Here is a 7,630-nt window from a genome sequence, read left to right as displayed (position 1 = left end):
CAGAAATAGGACGGCAAAGAATCGGAAGAACAATAAGTACGATTAAGAAAAAAAGAAATTAATGATAAAGGGGTGCAACACGAGGACTTCCCAGGGGGTCACCCATCCTAGTACTGTTCTCGCCCAAGCACGCTTAACTTCGAAGTTCAGATGGGATCCGGTGCAGTAGTGCTGGTATGATCTCACCGAGTAGTGGTCTCTCGAATTACGGATCGGAGGAACAGGCGTTGCATCTAGGTCTACGAGAGCTTCAGCCTGCTCACTAGAAGCCTCTCTCGATACCTACAGCGTGCATCTAGGTCTACGAGATGGAGATGCTCAAATTCCAATCCGAAGATGGTCTTTCGGGGCATTTTTCCCGTAGGACGCGCTGGGACCCACAAAAGCGGCCCGCGTCACTCTGATCGCACGTTCACGTCATGTGATTCTAGAAGAAATCAGCATGTGAAAGAGTCGGAAATAAGACGGCGAGGAATCGGATGAACAAGAAGTATGAGTAAGAAAAAAAGAAATTAATGAAATAGGGGTGCAAAACGAGGACTTCCCAGGGGGTCACCCATCCTAGTACTTCTTTGCACAAGCACGCTTGACTTCGGAGTTCTGATGGGATTCGGTGCATTAGTGCTGGTATGATCGCATCCAACAGTGAATAAATTGTTCATTGTATTTTCCCTCGAATTGCTGATCGGAGAAACAGGCACAACACTTTAAAACGGACATAACTTTCGATCGGCTGAGAGTTACGGAAGCTTCAGCCTGCTCACGCGAAGCTCCTCTCGATACCTACAGCGCGCATCTCGGTCTAAGAGATTGAGATGCGCAAAATTCCAACCCAGAGATGGTCTTTTCGGGCGTTTTTCCCTTAGGGCGCGCTGCACCTACCGAAGCGGCCCGTGTCACCAAGATCGCAAGTTCACGTCGTGTGATTCAGTCTATTGCTTATTTTCTATCCGCAGATTGGACTGAAAGAGTCGGAAATAGGACTGCGAGGAATCGAAAGAACAAGAAGTACGAGTAAGAAAAAAATAAATTAATGAAAAAGTGGTGCAACACGAGGACTTCCCAGGGGGTCACCCATCCTAGTACTTCTCTCGCCTAAGCACACTTAAATTCGGAGTTCTAACGGGATCCGGTACATTAGTGCTGGTAAGAAAAAAAGAAATTAATGAAAAAGGGTTGCAACATGAGACTTTCCAGGGGGTCACCTATCCTAGTACTGCTCTCGCTCAAGCACGCTTAACATCGGAGTTCTGATAGGATCAGGTGCATTAGTGCTGGTATGATCGCACCAAACAGTGAATGAATTTTTTATTGTTTTGTCTCTCGAATTGCGGATCGGAGGAACAGGCGCTGCACTTTCAAACAGACATAACTTTCGATCGGATGAGAGTTGCGGGAGCTTCAGCCTGCTCACGCAAAGCTCCTCTCGATACCTACAGTGCGCATCTCGGTCAAATAGATGAAGACGCTCAAATTCCAACCCGAAGATGGTATTTCGGGTTGTTTTTCCAGTAGGGCGCTCTAGGGTTGGACTGAAAGAGTCGTGTGATTCAGTTTATTGCATCTTTTCTATCCGCGGGTTGGACTGAAAGAGTCGAAAATAGGACGGCGAGGAATCGGAAGAACAAGAAGTACGAGTAAGAAAAAAATAAATTAATGAAAAATGGGTGCAATACGAGGACTTCCCAGGGGGTCACCCATCCTAGTTTTTCTCTCGCCCAAGCACGCTTAACTTTGGATTTCCGATGGGATACGGTACATTAGTGCTGGTATGATCGCACCCAATAGTGAATGAATTCTTTATTGTTTTTCTCTCAAATTGCGGATCGGAGGCACAGGCGCTGCACTTTCAAATGGACATAAATTTTGATCGGATGAGTGTTACGGGAGCTTCAGCCTACTCACGCAAAGCCTCTCTCGATACCTACAGCGCGCATTTTGGTCTATATGATGGAGACGCTCAAATTCCAAACCCGAAGATGGTCTTTCGGGGCGTTTTTCCCGTAGGGCGTTGGGACCCACCGAAGCAGCCCGCGTCACCCATATTGCATGTTCACGTCGTGTGATTCAGTGCATTGCATCTTTTCTATCCACGGATTGGACTGAAAGAGTCGAAATAGGATGACGAGAAATCGGAAGAACAAGAAGTACGAGTAAGAAAAAAAAGAAATTAATGAAAAAGGGGTGCAACACGAGGACTTCATAGTGGGTCACCCATCCTAGTACTGCTCTCGCCCAAGCACGTTTAACTGCGAAGTTTTGATGGGATCTGGTGCATTAGTGTTGGTATGATAGCACCCAAAAGTGAATGAATTTTTTATTGTTTTGTCTCTCGAATTGCGGATCGAAGGAACAGGCGCTGCCCTTTAAAACGAACATTATTTTCAATCGGCTGAGAGTTACGGGAGCTTCAACATGCTCACGCGAAGCTCCTCTCTATACCTACAGCGCGCATCTCGGTCTAAGAGATGGAGACACTCAAATTCCAACCCGAAGATTGTCTTTCGGGGAGTTTTTCCCATAGGGCACGCTGATACCCACTTAAGCGGCCCGTGTCACCCAGATCGCACGTTCACGTCGTGTGTTTCAGTCTATTGCATCTTTTCTATCCGCAGATTGGACTCAAAGAGTCGGAAATAGGACGGCAAGGAATCGGACGAACAAGAAGTACGAGTAAGAAAAAAAGAAATTAATGAAAATGGGGTGCAACACGAGGACTTCCCAGGGGGTCACCCATTCTAGTACTGATCTTGCCCAAGAATGCTTAACAACGGAGTTCTGATAAGATCCGATGCATTAGTGCTGGTATGATAACACCCAAAAGTGAATTAATTCTTTATTGTTTTGTCTCTCGAATTGCAGATTGGAGGAACAGGCGCTAGAATTTCAAACGAACATAACTTTCGATCGGCTGAGAGTTACGGGAGCTTCAGCCTGATCATGCAAAGCTCCCCTCTATACCTACAGTGCTCATCTCGGTCTAAGAGACGGAGATACTCAAATTCCAACCCAGAGATGGTCTTTCGGGATATTTTTCCCGTAGGGCGTGCAGGGACCCACCGAAGCGGCCCGCGTCACCCAGATCGCATGTTCATGTCGTGTGATTCAGTGTATTGCATCTTTTCTATCCGCGGATTGGACTGAAAGAGTCGGAAATAGGACGGCGAGGAATCAGAAGAACAAGAAGTACGAGTAAGAAAAAAATAAATTAATGAAAAAGGGGTGCAACACGAGGACTTCCCAGGGGGTCACCCATCCTAGTACTGCTCTCGCCCAAGCACGCTTAGCTGCGGAGTTCTAATGGGATCCGGTGCATTAGAGCTGGTATGATAGCACCCAACAGTGAATGAATTCTTTATTGTTTTGTCTCTCGAATTGCGGATCGGAGGAACAGGCGCTGCACTTTCAAACAAAAATAATTTTCAATCGGCTGAGAGTTACAGTAGCTTTCAGCCTCCTCACGCGAAGCTACTCTCTATACCTACAGCGCGCATCTCTGTCTAAGAGACGGAGACGCTCAAATTCCAACCCGGAGATGGTCTTTTGGGGCATTTTTCCCGTATGGCATGCTGGGACCCACCAAAGCGGCCCGTGTCACCCAGATCGCACGTTCACGTCGTGTGTTTCAGTCTATTGTATCTTTTCTATCCGCGGATTGAACTCAAAGAGTCGGAAATAGGACGGCGAGGAATCGAAAGAACAAGAAGTACGTGTAAGAAAAAAAATTAATGAAAAATGGGTGCAACACAAGGAATTCCCAGGGGGTCACCCATCCTAGTACTGTTCTCCCCAAAGCACGCTTAACTTCGTAGTTAAGGGATCCGGTGCATTAGTGCTGGTATGATCGCACCCAACAGTGAATGAATTCTTTATTGTTTTTTATCTCGAATTGCGGATCGGAGGGACAAGAGCTGCAGTTTCAAACGGACATAACTTTCAATCGGCTAAGAGTTATGGGAGTTTCAGCCTGCTCACGCGAAACTCCTCTCGATACCTACAGCAAGTATCTCGGTCTAAGAGACGGAGATGCTCAAATTCAAACCCGGAGATGGTCTTTCGGGGCATTTTTCCCGTAGGGCGTGCTGGGACCCACCAAAGCGGCCCGCATCACCCTGATCGCAAGTTCACGTCGTGTGTTTCAGTCTATTGCATCAAAAAGTCGGAAATAGGACGGCGATGAATAGAAAGAACAAGAATACGAGTAAGAAAAAAAGAAATTAATGAAAAAGGGTTGCAACACGAGGACTTCCCAGGGGGTCACCCATCCTAGTACTGCTCTCGCTCAAGCACGCTTAACTTCGATGTTCTGATGGGATCGGGTGCATTAGTGCTGGTATGATCGTACCAAACAGTAAGTGAATTCTTTATTATTTTGTCTCTCGAATTGCAGATCGGAGGAACAGGCGTTTCACTTTCAAACGGACATAAATTTTGATCGGCTGAGAGTTATGGGAGCTTCAGCCTGCTCACGCGAAGCTCCTCTCGATACCTACATCGTGCATTTTGGTCTGAGAGACGAAGACGCCCAAATTCCAACCCGAAGATGGTCTTTCGGGGCGTTTTTCCCGTAGGGTGTGCTGGACTAAAAGAGTCGGAAATAGGACGGCAAGAAATCGGAAGAACAATAAGTACGATTAAGAAAAAAAGAAATTAATGAATAAGGGGTTCAACACGAGGACTTCCCAGGGGGTCACCCATCCTAGTACTGTTCTCGCCCAAGCACACTTAACTTCGGAGTTCAGATGGGATCCGGTGCAGTACTGCTGGTATGATCGCACCGTGTAGTGAATGAATTCTTTATTGTTTTGTCTCTCGAATTACGGATCGGAGGAACAGGCGTTGCACTTTCAAACGGACATAAATTTCGATCGGCTGAGAGTTACGGGAGCTTCAGCCTGCTCACTAGAAGCCTCTCTCGATACATACAGCATGCATCTAGGTCTACGAGATGGAGACGCTCAAATTCCAATCCGAAGATGGTCTTTCATGGCATTTTTCCCATAGGGCGCGCTGGGACCCTCAAAAGCGGCCCGCGTCACTCAGATCGCACGTTCATGTCGTGTGATTCTAGAAGAAATCGGCATGTGAAAGAGTCGGAAATAAGACGGCGAGGAATCGGATGAATAAGAAGTAAGAGTAAGAAAAAAAAAATTAATGAAATAGGGGTGCAACACGAGGACTTCCTAGGGGGTCACCCATCCTAGTACTTCTTTCGCACAAGCACGCTTAACTTCGGAGTTCAGATGGGATCCGGTGCATTAGTGCTGGTATGATCGCATCCAACAGTGAATGAATTCTTTATTGTATTGTCTCTCGAATTGCGGATCGGAGGAACAGGCACTGCACTTTAAAACGGACATAACTTTTGATCGGTTGAGAGTTACGGGAGCTTCAGCCTGCTCACGCGAAGCTCCTCTCGATACCTACAGTGCGCATCTCGGTCTAAGAGACGGAGACGCTCAAATTCCAACCCAGAGATGGTCTTTTTGGGCGTTTTTCCCGTAGGGCACGCTGGGACCCACCGAAGCGGCCCTTGTCACCTAGATCGCAAGTTCACGTCGTGTGATTCAGTCTATTGCATATTTTCTATCCGCGGATTGGACTAAAAGATTCGGAAATAGGACGGCGAGGAATCGGAAGAACAAGAAGTACGAGTAAGAAAAAAGAAATTAATGAAAATGGGGTGCAACACGAGGACTTTCCAGGGGGTCACCCATCCTAGTACTGCTCTCGCCCAAGCACGCTTAGCTCTGGAGTTCTGATGGGATCCGGTGAATTAGTGCTGGTATGATCGCATCCAACAATGAATGAATTATTTATTGTTTTGTTTCTCGAATTGCGGATTGGAGGAAAAGGAGCTGTAGTTTCAAACGGACATAAATTTCGATCGGCTGAGAGTTACGGAAGCTTCAGCCTGCTCATGGGAAGCTCCTCTCGATACCTACAGCGCGCATCTCGGTCCAAGAGACGGAGACACTCAAATTCCAACTCGAATATGGTCTTTTGGGCCGTTTTTCCCGTAGGGCGCACTGGGACCCATCGAAGTGGCCCGCGTCACTAAGATCGCACGTTCAAGTCGTGTGTTTCAGTATATTGCATGTTTTCTATCCGCGGATTGGACTCAAAGAGTCGTAAATAGGACGGCGAGGAATCAAAAGAACAAGAAGTACGAGTAAGAAAAAAAGAAATTAATGAAAAAGGGGTGCAACACGAGGACTTCCCAAGGGGTCACCCACCCTAGTACTTCTCTTGCCAAATCACGCTTAACTTCGGAGTTCTGATGGGATCCAGTGCATTAGTGCTGGTATGATCGCACCCAACAGTGAATGAATTCTTTATTGTTTTGTCTCTCGAATTGCGAATCGGAGGAACAGGAGCTGCAATTTCAAACGAACATAACTTTTGATCGGCTAAGAGTTACGGGAGCTTCAGCCTGCTCACGCGAAACTCCTCTCGATACCTACAGCAAGTATCTCGGTCTAAGAGACGAAGACGCTCAAATTACAACCCGAAGATGGTATTTTGTGGCGTTTTTCCTGTATGGCGCGCTGGGACCCAACGAAGCGGCCCGCGTCACCTAGATCGCACGTTCACGTCTTGTGATTAAGTCAATTTCATCTTTTCTATCCGTGGATTGGACTGAAAGATTCGGAAATAGGATGGCGAGAAATCGGAAAAACAAGAAGTACGAGTAAGAAAAAAAGAAATTAATGAAAAAGGGGTCAACACGAGGACTTCCCAGGGAGTCACCCATCCTCCTAGTATTGCTCTCGCCCAAGCACGCTTAACTTTGGAGTTCTGATGGGATCCAGTGCATTAGTGCAGGTATGATCGCACCCAACAGTGAATGAATTCTTTATTGTTTTGTCTCTCAAATTGCGGATCGGAGGAACAGGAGCTGCAGTTTCAAACGGACATAACTTTCGATCTGCTGAGAGTTACGGGAGCTTTAGCCTGCTCACGCGAAGCTCTTCTCGATACCTACAGCGCGTATCTCGGTCTAAGAGACGGAGAAGCTCAAATTCAAACCCGGAGATGGTCTTTGGGGGCATTTTTCCCGAAGGGCGCGCTGGGACCCATTGAAGTGGCCCGCGTCACCTAGATCGCACGTTCACGTCGTGGGATTCAGTCTATTGCATCTTTTTTATCCGCGGATTGGACTGAAAGAGTCGGAAATAGGACGGAGAGGAATCGGAAGAAAAAGATGTACGAGTAAGAAAAAAAGAAATTAATGAAAAAAGAGGTGCAGCACTAGGACTTCCCACGGGGTCACACATCCTAGTACTGCTCTCGCCCAAGCACGCTTAATTTCAGAGTTCTGATGGGATCCGGTGCATTAGTGCTGGTATGATCGCACCCAACAGTGAAAGAATTCTTTATTGTTTTGTCTCTCGAATTGCGGATCGGAGGAACAGGAGCTGCAGTTTCAAACGGACATAACTTTCGATCGGCTAAGAGTTACGGGAGCTTCAGCCTGCTCACGCGAAACTCCTCTCGATACCTACAACAAGTATCTTGGTCTGAGAGACGGAGACGCTCAAATTAAAACCCGAAGATGGTCTTTTGGGTATTTTTCCCATAGGGCATGCTAGGACCCACCGAAGCGGCCCGCGTCACCCAGATCGCACGT

The 7,630-nt window shown here is 47.1% G+C and overlaps 7 non-coding genes and 9 pseudogenes across 7 annotated transcripts; all 16 read right to left on the bottom strand.

Annotated features, from left to right (window-relative positions):
- Positions 1 to 69: 69 nt before the first annotated feature.
- LOC140868364 (5S ribosomal RNA) lies at positions 70 to 188 on the bottom strand. The gene has a single exon (XR_012145785.1). It is a non-coding gene; the product is annotated as a 5S ribosomal RNA (ribosomal RNA).
- Positions 189 to 523: 335 nt separating this feature from the next.
- Positions 524 to 641, bottom strand: LOC140869497 (5S ribosomal RNA; annotated as a pseudogene).
- A 400-nt stretch (positions 642 to 1,041) lies between these two features.
- On the bottom strand, positions 1,042 to 1,160 carry LOC140869699 (5S ribosomal RNA; annotated as a pseudogene).
- Positions 1,161 to 1,173: 13 nt separating this feature from the next.
- Positions 1,174 to 1,291, bottom strand: LOC140869738 (5S ribosomal RNA; annotated as a pseudogene).
- A 373-nt stretch (positions 1,292 to 1,664) lies between these two features.
- LOC140869508 (5S ribosomal RNA) lies at positions 1,665 to 1,783 on the bottom strand (annotated as a pseudogene).
- A 398-nt stretch (positions 1,784 to 2,181) lies between these two features.
- LOC140869541 (5S ribosomal RNA) lies at positions 2,182 to 2,300 on the bottom strand (annotated as a pseudogene).
- Positions 2,301 to 2,700: 400 nt separating this feature from the next.
- Positions 2,701 to 2,819, bottom strand: LOC140869662 (5S ribosomal RNA; annotated as a pseudogene).
- A 400-nt stretch (positions 2,820 to 3,219) lies between these two features.
- LOC140870347 (5S ribosomal RNA) lies at positions 3,220 to 3,338 on the bottom strand. Its single transcript, XR_012147311.1, has one exon. It is a non-coding gene; the product is annotated as a 5S ribosomal RNA (ribosomal RNA).
- Positions 3,339 to 3,736: 398 nt separating this feature from the next.
- Positions 3,737 to 3,852, bottom strand: LOC140869773 (5S ribosomal RNA; annotated as a pseudogene).
- Positions 3,853 to 4,228: 376 nt separating this feature from the next.
- On the bottom strand, positions 4,229 to 4,347 carry LOC140869527 (5S ribosomal RNA; annotated as a pseudogene).
- Positions 4,348 to 4,661: 314 nt separating this feature from the next.
- Positions 4,662 to 4,780, bottom strand: LOC140868745 (5S ribosomal RNA). The gene has a single exon (XR_012146147.1). It is a non-coding gene; the product is annotated as a 5S ribosomal RNA (ribosomal RNA).
- Positions 4,781 to 5,162: 382 nt separating this feature from the next.
- LOC140868104 (5S ribosomal RNA) lies at positions 5,163 to 5,281 on the bottom strand. Its single transcript, XR_012145538.1, has one exon. It is a non-coding gene; the product is annotated as a 5S ribosomal RNA (ribosomal RNA).
- Positions 5,282 to 5,680: 399 nt separating this feature from the next.
- LOC140868352 (5S ribosomal RNA) lies at positions 5,681 to 5,799 on the bottom strand. Its single transcript, XR_012145774.1, has one exon. It is a non-coding gene; the product is annotated as a 5S ribosomal RNA (ribosomal RNA).
- A 400-nt stretch (positions 5,800 to 6,199) lies between these two features.
- LOC140868522 (5S ribosomal RNA) lies at positions 6,200 to 6,318 on the bottom strand. Its single transcript, XR_012145936.1, has one exon. It is a non-coding gene; the product is annotated as a 5S ribosomal RNA (ribosomal RNA).
- Positions 6,319 to 6,717: 399 nt separating this feature from the next.
- LOC140869445 (5S ribosomal RNA) lies at positions 6,718 to 6,839 on the bottom strand (annotated as a pseudogene).
- Positions 6,840 to 7,240: 401 nt separating this feature from the next.
- On the bottom strand, positions 7,241 to 7,359 carry LOC140869045 (5S ribosomal RNA). The gene has a single exon (XR_012146438.1). It is a non-coding gene; the product is annotated as a 5S ribosomal RNA (ribosomal RNA).
- Positions 7,360 to 7,630: the final 271 nt, after the last annotated feature.

Source organism: Henckelia pumila, chromosome 4 (genome assembly GCF_033568475.1).
Source record: "Henckelia pumila isolate YLH828 chromosome 4, ASM3356847v2, whole genome shotgun sequence".
Taxonomy (NCBI): Eukaryota; Viridiplantae; Streptophyta; class Magnoliopsida; order Lamiales; family Gesneriaceae; genus Henckelia; species Henckelia pumila.
This window is presented reverse-complemented; position numbering and strand designations above follow the sequence as displayed.